The sequence below is a fragment of the Nicotiana tabacum genome, chromosome 10, assembly GCF_000715075.1.
Source record: "Nicotiana tabacum cultivar K326 chromosome 10, ASM71507v2, whole genome shotgun sequence".
Lineage (NCBI taxonomy): Eukaryota > Viridiplantae > Streptophyta > Magnoliopsida > Solanales > Solanaceae > Nicotiana > Nicotiana tabacum.
The window spans coordinates 135,879,960-135,890,575 of NC_134089.1; positions in this window are offsets into that span (position 1 = coordinate 135,879,960).

The following is a 10,616-nucleotide window of genomic DNA, read 5'->3' on the forward strand; positions in this document are numbered from 1 at the left end:
CCACGGCAAAAATGAGAAAATCGCACCAGGAAACGTTGTACCCCTTGTTGGCCTCGATGGAATTCCCACTGTAGATCCAATCAATGTCAGTTCGCATATAGCCATCAATGGAAATCTGGTCTCGATCCAGAAAGCAGCATTCTTGAGGGTGCCCGATCAACTACTCCAAGCGCACATGGCGGTGAAGATGGCGGGATCAGTCTGCGAGTGATCTTCAAAATGTTGCAGGCTCAACAGGCAGCAATAGCCCATCTCCAAAATCAGAACTACACAATGAGTTGGGTCGAACTCGATTCATCCTAGGAAATTGTACATAGGGTCAAATCTGTTTCGAGGATATCGAGCGAGAAGGAATCGGAGACCAATCCTTCTATCATAAAGATGCTCGAAAAGAGCTGACAAAGTGAATCGAGACAGGGGAAAAGAAGATCGAGGAAAACGATAAGAAGGTTGAAACCTATAACTCCAGGGTCGACCAAATCCTTGAAACACCACCAATATTTAAAGGACTAGATTCCAAAAAGTTTGTACAAAAACCTTTCCCCTGAGTGCGGCTCCGAAACTAATCCCCAAGAAGTTCTGTATGCCCGATATTCCTAAGTTTAACGGGGTGATCAATCCAAACGAACACGTCACCTCCTACACGTGTGCTATCAAAGGAAATGACTTGGAAGATGACGAGATCGAATCTGTCTTGCTGAAGAAATTCGGGGAGACTCTATCAAAGGGTACTACGATATGGTATCATAATTTACTGGCTAATTTTATTGATTCGTTTACTATGCTTGCTGATTCTTTTGTAAAGGCACACGATAGGGCTATTAAGGTCGCAACCAGGAAGTCATACCTGTTCTAGGTAAGACAGAAGGATAACAAGATGCTCAGGGAATTCGTGTCTTGATTCCAAATGGAATGAATGGATTTGCCACCGGTCACCGATGATTGGGCTGTTCAAGCTTTCACTCAAGGTCTCAATGTTCGAAGTTCAGTAGCTTCACAACAGTTGAAGCAGAATTTGGTCGAATACCCAGCTGTCACTTGGGTCGATGTACACAATCTGTATCAGTCGAAGATTAGGGTCGAGGATGATCAATTTTAGGGCTCCTTCTGGGTCTATTTATCCTATCAGGCCCGAAGATAGAATCAAGAGGGATATAAACTGAGAACCAAGGTCAAATAAAGATCGATATCAATCGTATAATGTAGACCGTAGAGGAAACAAATTTGGGCGAAATTCTGCATGGAATGAGAGGAGAATTGATTGAGGTCAAAGATCATGAGGACTCATGAGTAAAAATGACTTCGGTTGATCTATCGGTCCTAAAGAAGTACCATGATTATTAGAGTAAAACTTTAATGTGAATGCAGCTGCCATTGTATCGGCCATTGGACGCATCAAAGATACTAAATGGCCTCGACCTTTGCAAACTGATCCGGCACAAAGGGATCCCAATAAAATATGCAAATATCATGGCACACATGGACACAGGATGGAGGATTGTCGATAACTAAGGGAGGAAGTAGCCCGTTTGTTCAACGACGGTCATCTTCGAGAATTTCTGAGTGACTGAGCAAAGAATCACTTCAGAAACAGGGATTCCAACAAACAAAACAGGCAAGACGAACCCCAGCACGTCATCCATATGATCATCGTAGGGGTTGATATTCCTCAAGGTCCGATGATGAAATTCACCAAAGTGTCAATCACAAGAGAAAAACGAACTCGGGAGTACTTACCAAAAGGGACTATATCTTTCAACGACGAGAACGCAGGAGGAATCATGCAACCTCATAATGATGCACTGGTAATTTCTGTACTTATGAATAAAACTAGAGTTAAACGTGTGCTAATTGGTCCAAGTAGCTTGGCCAACATCATTCGGTCGAGGGTCATAGAATAACTCGGCCTTCAAGACCAGATCGTACTACGGCCCGAGTACTAAATGGATTCAACATGGCTTGTGAAAATACTATGGGAGAAATAATGTTGCCGCCAAACATTGCTGGTGCCATCTAGGAAACCAAGTTCTATGTAATCGAGGGCGATATGAGATACAACTCCCTGTTGGGAAGACCATGGATCCACAACATGAGGGTCGTACCTTCGACCCTTCACCAGGTATTAAAATTTCCAACACCAGAGAGGATAAAGACGGTTTCTGGGGAGAAACCCGTGGCTAAAGAGATGTTTTCCGTTGATGAAGTAATTCCGGTATCAAAACTCTCATCGACAAAGGACCTAGGTTTGAAAGCAAAACAAGAAGCCAAATAGTAATCATCGATGCCAGCTTTGATCCAATCGTACAAGCAAGGGATTAATGAAGATGATGACTTCTGGGTTCCTCAATCTTTTATCGCCCCGATGATTTCGATGCTACCAATTCAAAGTTTAAATAACTGGAGCAGGTCGTATTGATCGAACATCTGCCCGATCGAAAGGTATACCTGGGCACGGGGTTAACTCCCGAGCTCAAAAAAACTCATTCAATTTCTTATAGCTAATATGGATTGTTTTGCTTGGTCCCATCTCTATATGACATGGATCCCACCATAGATTACTACTCATAAACTGATCTTGGACCCAAATTTCCGCCTGGTAAATAAAAAAGGAGACCTCAGTCCGAGATCAAACATGCCTTCATTAAGGACGAGGTAACTAAGCTCCTTAGAATAGGATCTATCCAGGAGGTCAAATACCCGGAATGGTTAGCAAACGTAGTCGATCAATGTGTGTAGATAAACATAGAATGTGTGTAGATTATAAAGACCTAAATAAAGTATGCCCCAAACTTAAAATATACTCGATCAATGTGACTTGCTCCAACTCTTCAACTGTCGATTTGGTAGTGTCAGTATAACCAGCAGCTATGAATGATCTCGGAACTCCATAATCTCCCTCCTCATCAACTCCTCATTCCTTCAATCCGTCCGGGACCAGGGTCGGTGGTTGCTATATAACTTCGTCCTTTCTGGTCAGCTTTGTGCTCCTTGATGTTAAAATGGCGGGTACCGGGAGTACTTCATCGATTGCGAACATCTCCTTTGCATCTAGTTTTTCTCCATACACCATCTTGATTTCTCTTGGTGTAGGGAACTTCAATGCCTAGTGCAAGGTCGAAGGTACCGCCCTCATGTTATGAACCCATGATCTTCCAAATATTGCATTATATCTCATATCCCCTTCAATAACATAGAACTTTATTTCCTGGATGGTCTGGGTGGTGTTCACTAGTAGGGTTATCACTCCTTTAGTGTCTCGCATGCCATGTTAAATCCGTTCAACATCCGGATTGTAGGCACTATTTGGTATTGTAACCCTAACTGCTCTATGACCTTTGATCTAATAATGTTGCCAAGCAACCTAGATTAATTAACACACGTTTAATTCGAGATTTATTGATAAGTACGGATATTACTAGTACATTTTTATGAGGTTTCACAATGCCCTCGACATACTCATCGTTGAACGAAATGGTTCCCTCCAGGATATAATCTCGGGTTCATTTTTCTCTCGTGATAGATACTTTGGTGTGTTTTATCATCGTCCCTTGAGGGACATCGACCCCTCCAATGATCATGTTGATGATGTGTGAGGTTCCTCTTGTCCAATCTATTTGCTGGCATCATAATTTCTGAAGTGGTTCTTGGCTCGATCATTCAGGAGTTCTTATAGGTGCCCGTTATTAAACAACCGAGCAACTTCTTCTCTCAATTGCCAGCAATCCTCGGTCATATGGTCATGAGTGTCATTATACTTACATATCAATTTAGGATCTATCTGGGTAGGGCCAGACTGCAATGGTCAAGGCCCTTTGGTATCTTTAATGCGCCCGATGGCTGATACGATATTGACATCGCCGATGTTAAAGTTATATTCTGACAATTTTGGCGCCTCCCTGGCCCCCAGTGGCCTGTTGAAACCATTTTTTCTCATCAGTCCTCGGCTACTAGGCCTTCGATCGCTTCTCATATCATTCATTGTAGGTTGATGCCCGGATTTGTTTCTCCGATGTATGGTTGATACCGGTCTCGAATTGATTTTAGTTCATGATCGATGACTCTCTTAGACCTGTCATCATCCCTAACGGTATAAACGGATCCAGAAGGTGCTTCGAGTTATTCATCCTCGACTCTAATTTTTGATTGGTATCTATTATTGATGTCGACCCAAGTTACCGCTAGATACTCCCTAAAATTTTGTTTTAGCTGCTGCAAAGTCAAGGAGCTTTGAGGGTTAAGTCCTTGAGTGAATTCCTGAACGGCCCAATCATCGGCAATCAGAGGTAGGTCCATTCGTTCCATTTGAAACCTCAACACGAATTCCCTAAGCATCTCGTTATCTTTTTGTTTAACTTTGAAAAGGTCCAATTTCTTGGTCTCAACCTGATGGCCCCGGTGTGAGCCTCCACAAAGGCATGTGCAAGCATAGCAAACAAATCAATAGTAATTGGGGGTAAGTTGTGATACCATATCATTGCTCCCTTTAATAGAGTTTCCCCAAACTTATTTAGCAACACCGACTCAATTTTGTCATCTTCCAAGTCGTTCCCCTTGATGGAACATGTATAGGAGGTTACATGCTCGTTTGGATTTGTGATTCCATTATATTTTAGAATGTTGGGCATACGAAACCTCTTCGGTATTGGTTTTGGTGCAGTGCTAGGAGGGAAAGGCTTTTGATAAACTTCTTGGAATCCGGTCATTTTAATATCGGGGGCCCTCCCGGGATTTGATCGACCCTAGAGTTATATGTCTCCACCTTTTTGTCGTTGGCCTCAATTTTCTTCTCACCCGATTCCACCTGTTTTGTCAATGCTTCAAGCATTTTCAGTATCTCGGGGTTGGCCCCTGGCTTTGCTTCACCCGACCTTTCAGCAGCTTGCTCGTTTCCTCAAGTATTCTCCTAGGACCGTTCGGACTCGACCCTACCCGGAGGGTGGCCTTGATATTGTAGTTGTTCTATCTCCGCCTATTGAGCTTGCAATATTTCGAAGATTAGTCGCAGGCTTATCCCATCACCCTCGCCTTCCGGCATTGCTCAAATTGTTGGTCGAAGGCCTTCATGAATGCCATATTTGGGGTCAGTTGGCAGGTGTGTGTTGATAGCAACCTCTGAATTAGAGTCGATTCGATCAACAGCTGGGATTCCGTTGGGATCAGCGAGGGCCACCTCATTGCTAGGCACCAGGTTGTTATTTTCTCCATGATGGCCAGACTCAACCTTAAAGAACAAGCGTAAAATAGGGTTTGTATGGAAATTCGTATTAAAGCACCACTATTATTTTTAGCCCCACGATGGGCGCCAAACGGTTTACCCTTAAAATGGATAACAATTAAATTTGTACATGGTTTTAAAGATTCGTGGATTGATTCAATACAAATAATCAAGAACGTTAATTAAATGAGTTAAAAGTATTGTGATCAAACCAGTCGTAACGTTATGGCCTGGCTTGAACCTAGATTGGGCAGTAGTTTCTTCTCTCGCTTGAGTCTTGGGTTCGAGGCCAATGAAAATAAAGAACAAAAATAAGGTAAAGACTTTTAAATAGCTAGAAAGCTGAGAGATAACTCGGTATTGCCTTGGAATGCATGTTACAATATGCCTATTGACTAAATAACTTCCCCTTTATATAGTAGGGGAGTTTTACCCCTAGTACAACTCTAAAAAAAGGTAAAAAAAATCCTCCTTGTACGCCAGTTTAGTGATATGCTACTAACATCAAGAGAGATTCGCACCGTGATATCTGATTGAGCGCAGATATCACAGCCCTCTATTAGTCGTGTGCAACCGTTTGTAATGCTTTCCTAGGTCTCGGAGCTCATTCCGGATTCAGGGGGTGTTGTACCATCAGGACCGGCGACGAGTACCCCATTTTCAGCCTCAATTCAAAGAGTTCTCGGATTCGGTCTCTATCTCATACATTCATACTTCTTACTTCGTTTGTCTTACCGTGTGATGACCCAAAAGGTCATCACTTCTTTTAGAAATAAATTCTATATTGTGAGGCCTTAAAACCTCCTTTTTGTCTCACCTCGATTTGTGTGCACAGTCCGGGCTTGTATCCGGAAAGCCACTTTGTGAAAATCTGTGAAAATTGTTAATTGTGCTTTTAAAATGAATTTAGGTTGACTTCGGTCAACATTTTGGATAAACGAACCCGGTCCCATGATTTGACGGTCCCGGAGGGTCCGTAGGAAAATATGGTACTTAGGCGTATGCCCGGAATTGAATTTCGAGGTCCCAAGCCCGAGAAATGAATTTTTGAAGAAAATTGTTTAACTGAAAATTTTAGAGTTTTGTGAAATTTGAATGTAATTGAATTTGATGGTATCGGGCCCGTATTTTGGTTTTGGAGCCCGGTACATGTCTTATATGTGATTTAAGATGAGCTTGTAAAATTTGGTAGAAAGTGGACTTGAAATGACGTGAATCGGACCTTCGGTTGTTAAAATTTGAACTTAAGAGTTCATGAGATTCTTTTTTGATTTTAATGCTAAATTCATAGTTATTGATGTTATTTTGATGATTTGATCGCACGAGCAAGTTCGTATGATACTTTAGGGTTAGTATGCATGTTTGGTTTGGAGCCCTGAGGGCTCGGGTGAGTTGTGGATAGGCCACGGAGTGAAATTTAGGCTTAGGAAATTGCTATTGTGTTGCAGGTCTGCAGGCTTCGCAATTGCAAAGCCTGGCTCGCAAACACGAGCTTGCAAATGAGAAATTTGTATCGCAAATGCGAAGATGTCCTGAGATGCCTTGGTCACAAATGCGACGTATTCATCGCAATTGCGATATCACAAATGCGACAGCAGCTTCGCAAATGCGAAGAGAACAGGAATCCTCAGGGTTCACAAATGTGAACCCCTTATCGCAAATGCGAGGAAAGCAGGTTTCTTAAGGGTTCGCAGTTGCGAACTCTGGTCACAATTACGACATCAGAAACCTGCTAAAATGAATTTCAGACGGGATTTCAACCATCTTTACAACCTTTTCAAAACCTAAACACCTTTGAGCGATTTTTCAAAGACAAGCACTCTTCTAAATCGATTGTAAGTCATTTCTAACTCGTTTTCATCGATCTTTAACATCTTGTTACATGATTTCAACATAAAATCAAGGGGTTTCATGGGGAAAATTGGGTGTTTTGGGTAGAACTTAGGTTTTTAAATTTTGGGGATTTGGACCTCGATTTGAGGTCTGATTTCAAAACAAATTATATATTTGGGTTCGTGGGTGAATGAGTAATCGGGTTTTGGTTCGAACCTCAGGTTTTGACCATGTGGGCCCGGGGTCGATTGTTGAGTTTTTGGGGAAAACATTGGAAAACTTATTTTCATGCATTAGAATTGATTCATTTAACATTTATTAATATCGTTTAGTTTATGGCTAGATACAAGCGAATTAGTGATGGAAACAAGAGGTAAAGCGGTAGTTGAGGCTTGAATTGTGTTCATGGCATCGAAGTAAGTGTTTGGTCTAACCTTAGCTTAAGGGATTGAGAGTTGTGTCTTATTTGCTATGTATTAATTATTGAGTAAGACATATAGGAATGGTGTCGAGTATCTATACGTTGGTGTCAAGCATGTCCGTGAGTCTTATACTATGATTAATGTGATTCCGTTTTGTATTGTTCATGTCTTATGTGATGATTTCTATTGTTGAACAAGGCTTGTGAAAGTAATATTGGTAATTGAACATTGAAGAGCATTGGCTCAAGTTGTAAGATGATTTGTGGAAGTATTATTGGCAATTGAACATTATAGAGCATTGGCTCAAGTTGTGAATTGAGTTTGAAGTAAACGTGAAAAGAGAAGATGATTATGATATTGTCTCCCTTGCCGGGATATGCTTGTTGTACTATTGTTCCCTTGCCCGAATTTTATCGTGATTTTGTTGATTCCCTTGCCCTTATTGCTTTATGATTATTGCTTGGGTAAGGAAGAGTGTTAAAGCACGAAGGGTGATGTCGTGCATGATATTTGTGAGAGAGTGTTAATGCATGAAGGGTGATGTCGTGCCGCATGATGTACCATTCTGTGCCTTTATATGAGTGATAATGCACGAATGATCATTCCGTGCCATGATTATGCGAGGTAAAAGCACAAAGGGTGATGTCATGCCGATTATATTGATTCTTATGGTGAGGACGAGAGTAAAGGCACGAAGGATGATGTTGTGCACTTGTTCTTGATTTTCCTGATTCTTGTTGATAATTGAGTTATGGTGTTCTTTACGTTTATTTACTGATTTTCTATTGTTACTTGATTCTATTGTGACGTTATTGATTCCCTTGCCCAAATTGCTTTGTGATTATTGCTTGAGTGAGGAAGAGTGTAAAGCACGAAGGGTGATACCGTGCATGATATTTGTGAGGGAGTGTTAAATCACGAAGGGTGATGCCGTGCATATCATTTGTGAGAGAGTGTTAAAACATGAAGAGTGATGTCGTGCACTTGTCTTTAATTTTCCTGATTTTTATTGATAATTAAGTTATGATGTTCTTTACATTTAACTGTTAGTTTTTGTTGCTACTTGTTGTTCCCAGCAGCATGATTCCCCCTTCCTATCATTAATTGTAAAGTTTTGCTTTTATTTTTCGCTGTATACGATTTAACTGCACAAGTTTATTTGGTATTGAAGCTTACAGACCTTAGCTTTGGGTTTCTGCCTTCAGTCCATTCGGATATCCGAGGTAGTCCTGCAGGCATCCGCAGGCCTTGGCATCTCATTCTATCCTTTCATCCTGTTTCATTTATGTATTTCAAAGACAACGTTGTATTAAATTTTCGGACCCTTATTTGTAGTATTCCTAGACCGTCTGTGAAATTGTGACTCCAGTTCTGGGTAGTTTATGTTTAAGGATTTGTATTGGTAATATTTAAATGGTTATATTCTGTTCTTCCGCTTATTAAATTTCGTTGTTTACATAATGTTGGTTCTTAATTGTTAAATGACTAAAATGGGAAAAATATAAATAATACAAATGGTTGGCTTGCCTGGCTTTCACTAGTAGGCGCCATCACGATTCCCGAGGATGAAAAATCCGGATCGTGACACACCGAGAACTCGGGGTGTGTACTAATCCCGAGTTTTACCCGTATACATACTGAATATAAATTTCATGCTTCCCAGAAAAAACATCTTTGCGAGCAAATGTTTCTTCTTTTCTTTTTTTTTTTTTACTCTCAAAAATACTGTATATCAACTTCTAGATATTATTAGTCAATTTTGAAATATATATATTTTTTGCTAAAGAAAATATATTTTATATATAAAACTAACTGTTACAAGATGCAATCCTCTCCTCGATACCTGATTTGAAGGGTTATTGATGTATATAATGATTAATTACAAAGAAGATGTGATAGCAATATTAAATTATGTTTAGATAAAATATCTGCGATAGTATTTACTTCTATGAAGATGTGTTAGGTGATCTTCCAAGATCATCCATTAAAGACCTGCAACTTTTAATGCTTTCTTTTCTAACTTCATCCAAAATTTCAAATATTATCCAAATACCTACTTTTTTTTAGTTTCTTACCCGGTGTTCAGTACCCGCATTGGAGCCCGACTATATCCGGTTTTGCGCCGGATAAGGCCCCATTCGGGATAGCGCTCCCTACCAAGGATTTTTCTATACCCACAGCTCGAACTCGAGACCTCTGGTTAAGGAAGGAGCAGTCCTATCAACTGCACCATATCATTTGATGGTATCCAAATGCCTACTTAGATTCAGTGTGTTGTCTGTTAGAATTAAAAGAGATCACTTTCCAATGAGGAATGAGGTTTTGTTTCTTTCACTTTGTATTGACTACTATACGACATATATACGAGTATTAAAATTAGTACATGCTCTCTCTGTTCACGTTTATTTCACATGTAGTGGACCACTCCAATTCATATTGTTGAATATGAGTACGATGAATATAATTTTTTATGTTTTATATATTTTCGTGTGATTTATAGATTATGAGTATGAGCACGTGAAAACAGTTATTAATATTTATATTAAGATATACTGTATATATCATATCTTTTGGGACTGCGATCATTTTTTGAATCTTACGTTAATACGAAATAATTTATACATCCAGCTATTTTTTTTCAAATATAGGTCTATCAAAAGTGATTCAAATGACACTTGTCTTGAACATATCTAGATCGTGAAACACATGTTACCATGCATAACTCTGTGGTCCATATCATATATGGGACCAGCTCTATGGGTCGTAGGGAGAAGCTAGAACAGAAGAGAGTGTAAATAATTGCATTGGGGTTGGTGAGGAAAGACTATACATGGATAACCTAGTAGAAAAATTCAGCTACCTGCCAAAGTGTTTTGGCGTCAGTTCTGTTTTTCTCTTAGTTTCAGCGGGAACGAAGCCAGAGTTTTGGCTATTAATCTAACAAAAGTGAGAGGTGTTGCAACAACGAGGACTCTCGCGCCTAATATACATTAGGCGGATTCAAAATTTAAATTTTTTTAATGAATTTCAAATTTTAGAATGATGACTTTAATTATTACTATTTGAATTTTAAAAGTAATATTATATGTATTTAATAATTTTTTTAACACAAATATATTATAAATAAAAATTATTTTATTCAGCCG